We start from the raw sequence: 8,278 nt of genomic DNA on the forward strand, positions 1-8,278 counted from the left end.
TGTTTTTCGGATCTGGGCATTCAAGGAAATTTTCAAAATTCAAAAATAATCCGATTCTGGGGTCTGGTGTTGGCCCATCTGATTTGGATTTTCCTTTCAAAGCATGCACAAAAAGAATGGGCCGTCAGATTTTAATCTTGGGCCCAGATGTACCCTACCGTCCTACTGCTGGCCTGGTTTCCCTTTTTGCAAGAACAGGCACGGGTGGAAAAAAACCCTAGAGCACCACACGCTCGTTCACGTTTCGTCGCCGCCTCGTCCTACGTCGAGGTCGCTCGTCGAACCATGGAGAACGGTGGTGCGCAGGGGGGGTCTCATGGGAACCAGCTGCGAGGTGGTGGCGCACACCGCGGCAACGGCCGCAGACAAGGCGGCATGGTTGGCCGCGGTGGCGGCGGCTTTCACGCCACTAACCAGGGCTTTCACCCTGGCTACGGTGGTGGTGGTCGTGGCTATTCGGGCCGCGGCGGCGGCCGCTACGGCGGCGGTCGAGGACGTCACGACGGCAGCAACTTCGGAGGTCGTGGAAGGGGAGGCGCTGGTGGTCGTCGCGGCCGCGGTTATGGCCAAGCCGATGGCGGTCACCTATGCTCTGGAGACCAGCAGATCGAGGATGCACTTAGGGGACAACCTATTGTTCCCAACGTGCATGGCAACGGGACACAAACCCCAACGCTACCTGCTGATGTTGCTGCTCTTCTTCAACAAGCTCTTGCATCTATTCACCAGGGAGCACACCCGCCTCCAGTTAAGGACAACGTCAACGCCATGGCGAAAACAACCAAGCCAAAGGAGGGTAACGATGCTTCTGAACTCGTGCCAATTCACAAGATGTCTAAAGCAACTCTGTCAAATGAGGCACCTGAATCATTTGCCCAAGCGGCAACTATAGATAGCAGTGGCAAAATGTCGTACTGCTATCGATGTCTCACAAAAGGCCATGTTCGAGAGGATTGTGATGCTGAGATGTATTGCGATATCTGTGATTGCATTGAGCACTTCACATCCAGATGCCCTAAATTCCGTGGAGATAAGCCATGTGCTATACCCTGTGGGTATGCAGTAGAGGGATTGGGTTTCTATCATATCCCACAATCAGTTACACCACAACAGAGAAGTGATCCGAGGGCAGCAGTGATCAGAGTTACAGATGGTACACTAATCATTCCTAATGTAATTTCTGAGCTCGAACGGCTGATTCCTGGGAAGTGGAAGTGGAATGTTGAGAGTGGTGGTAATAGCAAGACTTTCAAAACCTTGTTTCCATCAAAAATTGAACTGAAACGCATGGCAGAATGGGGAGTTGTGCAAACAAAGTTCAATAATGCAAAGCTCAAGATAGAGGAGCGACCTTTGGGAGATAAAGCCAAGTTTGCTTTGCCAAAAATTTGGGTGCAGTTCACTGGCCTACCCAATGATCTCCATGACTTCCTAACCATTTGGGCCATTGGCTCGATACTAGAAGTCACGAAGGCGGTCGACATGAGATTTACTAGACAGCATGCAGTTTGTCGCTTGCAGGTTCTAGTACTTGACCCCAATCTCATTCCACAATTTGTAGATATCGTTATAGGTGACTACTTATATGAACTACAATTCATGGTTGAGATTAATGGGGATGCTAATAATCCGGAACCAATGGACATGGATCACCATGGAAAAGAGGATGGTGACAACAACAAAGGCACGAGGGAGAACAACAAAGCACCAGGCACACAACAAGGCATAGCTAATGGCAAAGAGGCCAAAGAGTCTAGAAACAAAAGTGATGCACTGGTGTTACCTGGGGGGAACTCTAATATTGCTACTCATAGGCGTAACAGCCTGGTGAGCAAGGGAGCTGCCATCCGGATTATAGCACCGGCACAGCAGAACAAGCGTCCTATTTATCATATACAAGATCCTGGTTCAGATGGCTTGCTGGTAGCAAATAGTGGCACGTCTACCATGGTCGACGAGGCACTTGGTGATAACACTGCTGTTGTCACAAATGCTGAGGCCAATGGTAAAGAGTTACTGCAAGAGGGTGGCGCGCACATGGAGAATCAGGAGCTAGGTCTTAAGCTGGGCCTTGATGAGGGGGTTGCTCCAATGGGGGAGCATGGTGAAGAATCAGAGCTGGACAGTGATGAAGTTGAGCGTGAGCTGGAGCGCTTTGGAATGTCCGACGTGGAAAGTGCGGCGCCGTCGGTTGATGAACTGGCGGCCATCTCGGAGGCATCGCCAGTCCAAGCCATGGCGCGCAGGAGCAAGCGCCAAGCGGAGACAGCGGACGAGGTGTGCCTCGACAAGGCTGAAAAGCTCAAGGCATCACGCCTCGAAGGTGACACCAAACATCCCAACTCTTTTCTAAATTTTTTAGATGACCTTATTACTTCCAACTACAGTAGTATTGGTATTTCCCTAGGAGTTGATTTTACTAGTGTAAAAGGGTCGATAGATCATTTGAAAAAAATAGAATTGGATAGGATGCTTGAGTTACACGTTGTTGATAAAAAAAACTAATGTGTTAGAAAAAGAGGAAAAGGAATTGGCTGAGGAAGAGTTGGATAAATTTATTCTTAATCACTTGTGTGGGGAAATTATGGAGGAGGTAATGGATTTGGGCAATGATCAAGTAGATCTTATTGCTTCAAAAACAAAACTAAAATCCAAAAAGAGTAAGAAAGACCGAGGAATCCATATTCCAAACTCTGTATAATGAAAGGAATTTTTTGGAACAGTGATGGGTTTAAAGACCCAAAAAAACACAAATTCATCTCAGATCTCACGAAAGAGCATAACCTTAGTTTCATCGCTATATCGGAAACTGGAAGGAAGAACTTTACATCCCCTTTTCTTAAAAATTTGTGTGCTGGACGAGATTTTCTATGGCATGTTAAGGAGCCTAGAGGACGCTCAGGCGGGATTCTCTTAGGAATTGATCTTAACGTCTATGACATAGGAGCTATAGATGAGGGCGATCACTATGTTAAATTCCATTTGTGCACCAAAATGGATGGCTTCAAATGGGCTTTGGTGGTGGTCTATGGTCCAGCACAAAACAATTTGAAAGAACAGTTTTTAACAGAGTTAGTTAACATGTGTAGTCATGAAAAGTTACCTATCCTTGTGGGTGGCGACTTTAATATTTTAAGAACTCCGTACGACAAAAATAATGACAATTTTGACAGCCGTTGGCCCTTCTTGTTTAATGCAATTATTGATGGCTTAAACTTAAGGGAACTAGAAATGTCCGGACGAAAATACACATGGGCTAACTCTTTACCAAACCCTACTTATGAAAAATTGGACAGAATTTTAATGGCCACAGAATGGGAACAAAAGTTTCCCCTATCCACTGTGATTACCTTGTCTAGGGATATATCAGACCACACGCCTTTACTGCTAAATACGGGAGTAGCATCATCTGATAGTAATCAACCAACATTTAAATTTGAACTAGGTTGGTTGCTCAGAGATGGCTTTATGGACATGGTAAAGAAAGTGTGGTCTGAAGAAGATACAGGCTCTACACCCATGGAAAAATGGCAAGCTAAAATTAGGAGGCTTCGGCAGTTCCTTCGGGGATGGGCAAAAAATGTAAGTGGGGCAAACAAAAAAGAAAAGAAAGACATACTTGATGCTCTAGATGCGATGGATAAAAAATCAGAACATTCTTTTCTATCTACACGTGAAAATGATGTTAAACAATGCTTGAAGAACCGCATAGCACAACTTCTACGTGAAGAGGAAATTAAATGGTATCAAAGGGAAAAACAAAGGATTTATTAGAAGGCGATTCTAATACAAAATATTTCCAACTTATTGCTAATGGAAAACATAGGAAGACTAGAATATTTCAAATTCATGATGGGAATCAGGTAATAAGTGGTGACAGAGATCTAAAAAAGTTTATCACCACATATTACAAAGGCCTTTTCGGTCCTCCAGAAGAAAATAATTTTCGACTGGACGAGACGCGTAAGGATGATATCCCACAAGTGACAGATCTAGAAAATGAAGCTCTTGTTGAACGGTTTACACAAGAGGAAGTGAGAAAAGCTATCTTTCAAATGGAGCATAATAAAGCACCTGGGCCGGATGGTTTCCCTGCTGAATTCTATCAGGCCTTTTGGGGTACAATAAAGGATGATTTAATGGCTTTTTTTTAGGATTTCCACAATGGTACACTTCCCCTTTTTAGCCTCAACTTCGGCACAATAATCTTGTTGCCCAAATGTAAAGAAGCTAGTAGAATTCAGCAATACAGACCAATATGTTTGCTGAATGTTAGCTTTAAAATCTTTACAAAAGTAGCTACAAACAGAATCACCACAGTTGCACAAAAGGTTATCAGTCCTACACAAACAGCTTTTCTACCTGGTAGAAACATCATGGAAGGTGTCGTGATTTTGCATGAAACCATCCACGAGTTGCACAAGACAAAACAGAATGGAGTCATATTTAAAATTGACTTTGAATAGGCATATGACAAAGTAAAATGGTCTTTTGTTAAACAAACTCTTGAAATGAAAGGCTTTTCTCATAAGTGGTGCCAATGGGTGGATTCATTCATGAGAGGAGGACACATGGGCATTAAAATAAATGATCAAGTAGGACAAGATTTTCAAACAAAGAAAGGATTGAGACAGGGCGATCCGTTGTCTCCTATCCTTTTTAACATAGTGGCAGACATGTTGGCCATCCTTATAAACAGAGCTAAGGTGCAAGGACAAATAAAAGGTGTCATCCCACATCTGATCGACGATGGTTTGTCGATACTCCAATATGCAGATGACACTATACTCTTTATGGACCATGATCTAGAGAATGCAATCAATCTAAAGCTACTCCTGTGTGCTTTCGAACAATTGTCTGGACTCAAGATCAATTTTCATAAGAGTGAAATCTTCTGCTTTGGAGAGGCACAACAATGTGAAGCTCAATACTCACAGTTGTTTGGTTGCCAAACAGGGAATTATCCTTTTAAATACCTGGGTATCCCAATGCACCACAGAAAGTTAAGCAATGGGAATTGGAACATTATTGAACAAAGGTTTGAGAAGAAATTAAGTAGTTGGAAAGGGAAACACCTATCTGTGGGGGGTAGATTGGTGTTGATTAACTCAGTTTTAACGGGCCTAGCGATGTTTATGCTTTCTTTCTTTAAGGTCCCAAGGGGAGTCCTAGAGAAATTAGAGTATTACAGATCCCGTTTCTTTTGGCAAAGTGATAACCACAAAAAGAAGTACAGACTAGCTAAATGGAGCATTCTGTGTCAACCAAAAGATAAAGGTGGCTTGGGCATAAAAAACTTAGACATTCAAAACCAGTGTTTACTAAGCAAGTGGTTGTTTAAACTGATCAATGAGGATGGCCTTTGGCAAAATCTACTAAAGAGAAAATACATAAAGGATAAACCAATTGCGCAGATTCAAAAAAGACCAGGTGACTCACAGTTTTGGTCGGGCTTAATGAAGGTTAAAGACAAGTTCCTGAACTTAGGTAGTTTCCAACTAAACAACGGTGAGAACATCAGGTTTTGGGAGGATAAATGGCTGGGCAATTTCACTCTTAGTCAACAGTATCCTTCCCTGTATAACATTACAAGAAAGAACCATATTTCCATTGCAACGGTTTTCAATTCCATTCATTTAAATATCTCTTTCCGGTGTGGTTTGGTAGGGAATAATTTGGTATTATGGTATAACCTAGTTGCAAGGATAGCTCAAGTGAGATTGAATGATAGGGAAGATGTCTTTAAATGGGGTTTACACCAAAGTGGAATTTTCTCTGTCCATTCAATGTATAGTGCTTTAATTTGCAATGGCCTTGTACGGCAGAATAGGATCTTGTGGAAGACAAGAATTCCCCTTAAGATTAAGATTTTCATGTGGTACTTGCATAGAGGTGTTGTGCTAACTAAAGACAATCTAGCTAAGCGTAATTGGCATGGTAGCAAAAAATGTGTGTTTTGTTCACATGATGAAACTATCCAACACCTTTTCTTTGATTGTCATTTTGCAAAATTCCTTTGGAGAGTGGTACATTACACTTTTGGCTTGGTAACACCAATGAGTGTTTCTCAACTCTATAATGATTGGCTATTGCGCTTTGACTGTAAATCTAAAACGCAATTAGTATGTGGAGTTTCTGTGCTTTGCTGGGCTCTATGGTTGAGCAGAAATGATATTGTTTTTGACAATTCTCCTATGAAAAGCTTTGCTGGGCTCTATGGTTGAGCAGAAATGATATTGTTTTTGACAATTCTCCTATGAAAACTTATATGCAGGTATTGTTCAGGGCCACACATTGGCTTCGGATGTGGTCGCTGCTTCAAAAGTGTGATGATGACACCAACTTGTTGAAGGATGCATGCCGATCACTGGAGACAACGGCTATGCAAATTTTAGCCAACCATGGATGAAGATTTAGCAATAGGATTGCTGCTTAATAAATTCCCATGAGATCTTTGTTGGTGTCTCCTATTTACTTTTGTAAACTTTATGAGTGTGTTTGCAAACGGAGGAGCTGCAGTTTGATGTAATAAGCGGGTTGTAGGCTGTAGCCTCTATGAGGTCAAGGCCGGGACGGTTTTCCCATCATCTAAAAAAATGAAAAGTTCTATTGCACTTTGATGCCCTGTACCTGCCAAAGGGATCAGCAATTGCTATCGACATGCCTATGAACGTGAATGCTGTTGGGATTCCGCAACTGCTACGAACATTTCTGCGAATTCATGCTGTGCTGATTGCCGAACTGCCTACAAGTTCAGTCACTGGATGCAACCGCAGCGGCAACTGAACTGAACAGGCCCATTCGTATTTTCGCAGCTACTGAACAATAACATGCAACGGATTCTACTACAAATCTGACGCATTCACGCATGTAACGAATCAATCAAGAGGTACTCGGTTGAGTTCAGAAGAGTTTCACGAAACAACCATGCATCAGGTAACAATAGAGAGTTCAAAAGATCACACATGGAAATTGGAGTTGTTCAGAACACCCATCAAGCGATCAAAAGCACAGCGTACGCGAACAATTCACAGCGAAAAAAACGTCTCAGTTGACGCTGAGAGAGCCGCGCGCGCAGTCACCGGCGGCACCAACCGGTGCCTGGCGTCAACCTCCCTCGCCTCCCAGTCCCAGAGCACCCAGCGCGGCCTCAACCGCGCGCACGGCGGCGACGCGCTCGGCCTCGATGCAGACGTCCTCGCCAGGAACGCCCGGGTGGCCCAGCAGCAGCTTGGCGGCGCTCGAGCGGCGACCTCCGCCGACAATGCGGCCTCCAGCGCCGACCACGCCAGGGACGCCCGGATATGCCAGCAGCACGTCGGCGGCGCTCAGGTGGCCGCGACACGTCCTGGAGCTGGAGCTTGGCGAGAGCGAGGCGCAGGCCGAGGGCGTCGTCGTCGTCGCAGGGGACCAGGTCGATGGACCGTGGCGGCGCCACCGGGCTGGGCCCGACTCTGCGGAGCGCGACGAGCTCGAGCCATGGCGACGAGGGAGGAGGGACGCGGGAGGGGGGGGGGGGGGGGGGGGGGCGGACGGGGCACGGCAGTTCGAGCGAGGAAGAAGGGGCCTCGTTGTGTAATTTCCATGCCTAATATCCGACCGTACGATCTCGATCCAACAGTTGGTAGTGACCCCGGGTGGACGGTATTTCATTTACCGTCCACCCCCTCGGGTCGTTGTCTCGCAGGACACCGTCGCCTTCCGGCCGTTCTCGGCAGGCTCGCCTCTCCTTCCGCGTGCTGGCGTCCTCCTGAAGGTCCGGCATCGCTTGGCGCGGCGGCGAAGGCCCTCCGCCACCGCTGCTCTCCAGCCCGAAACGTGCGCGCTGTGCGTCGCGGTAAGCTCCGATGCCGTCCGCCACGGGGACGAGGCCGGCGACGCGGAGGCTGCGCTCCGCCACGACGGACCTCGCGGCGGCGGTCGTGTTGCAAATCCTCTTGGTGGCCCTGGTCACAGCCCTCAGGAGCCCGTGAAGCCCGCGCGCCATGCCGCTCGACGCGGCGCGCCGGCGCCGGATGCAGCACGGCTCCACGCCGTACTCCTTCTGGAGTTCTCGACGCCAGGGCGGTTCTGATCAGTGGCGCGCGTTAACTGAAGGAAGCAACCAACCAAATCGATACTCGAGAGGCTTCAAATCCTCCGAGTCTACGAACCTTTATCGACCAAATGCCACGCGAGACTTCCCTATGCCTGCTGATGATCGAACACGCGGTAACCCTGTCCCTTTTGATCCGTCACGAGGCATCTCTCCTGAAATGTTGCAAGTCAGTTTTCTGAC

Source organism: Panicum virgatum, chromosome 5K (genome assembly GCF_016808335.1).
Source record: "Panicum virgatum strain AP13 chromosome 5K, P.virgatum_v5, whole genome shotgun sequence".
Taxonomy (NCBI): domain Eukaryota; kingdom Viridiplantae; phylum Streptophyta; class Magnoliopsida; order Poales; family Poaceae; genus Panicum; species Panicum virgatum.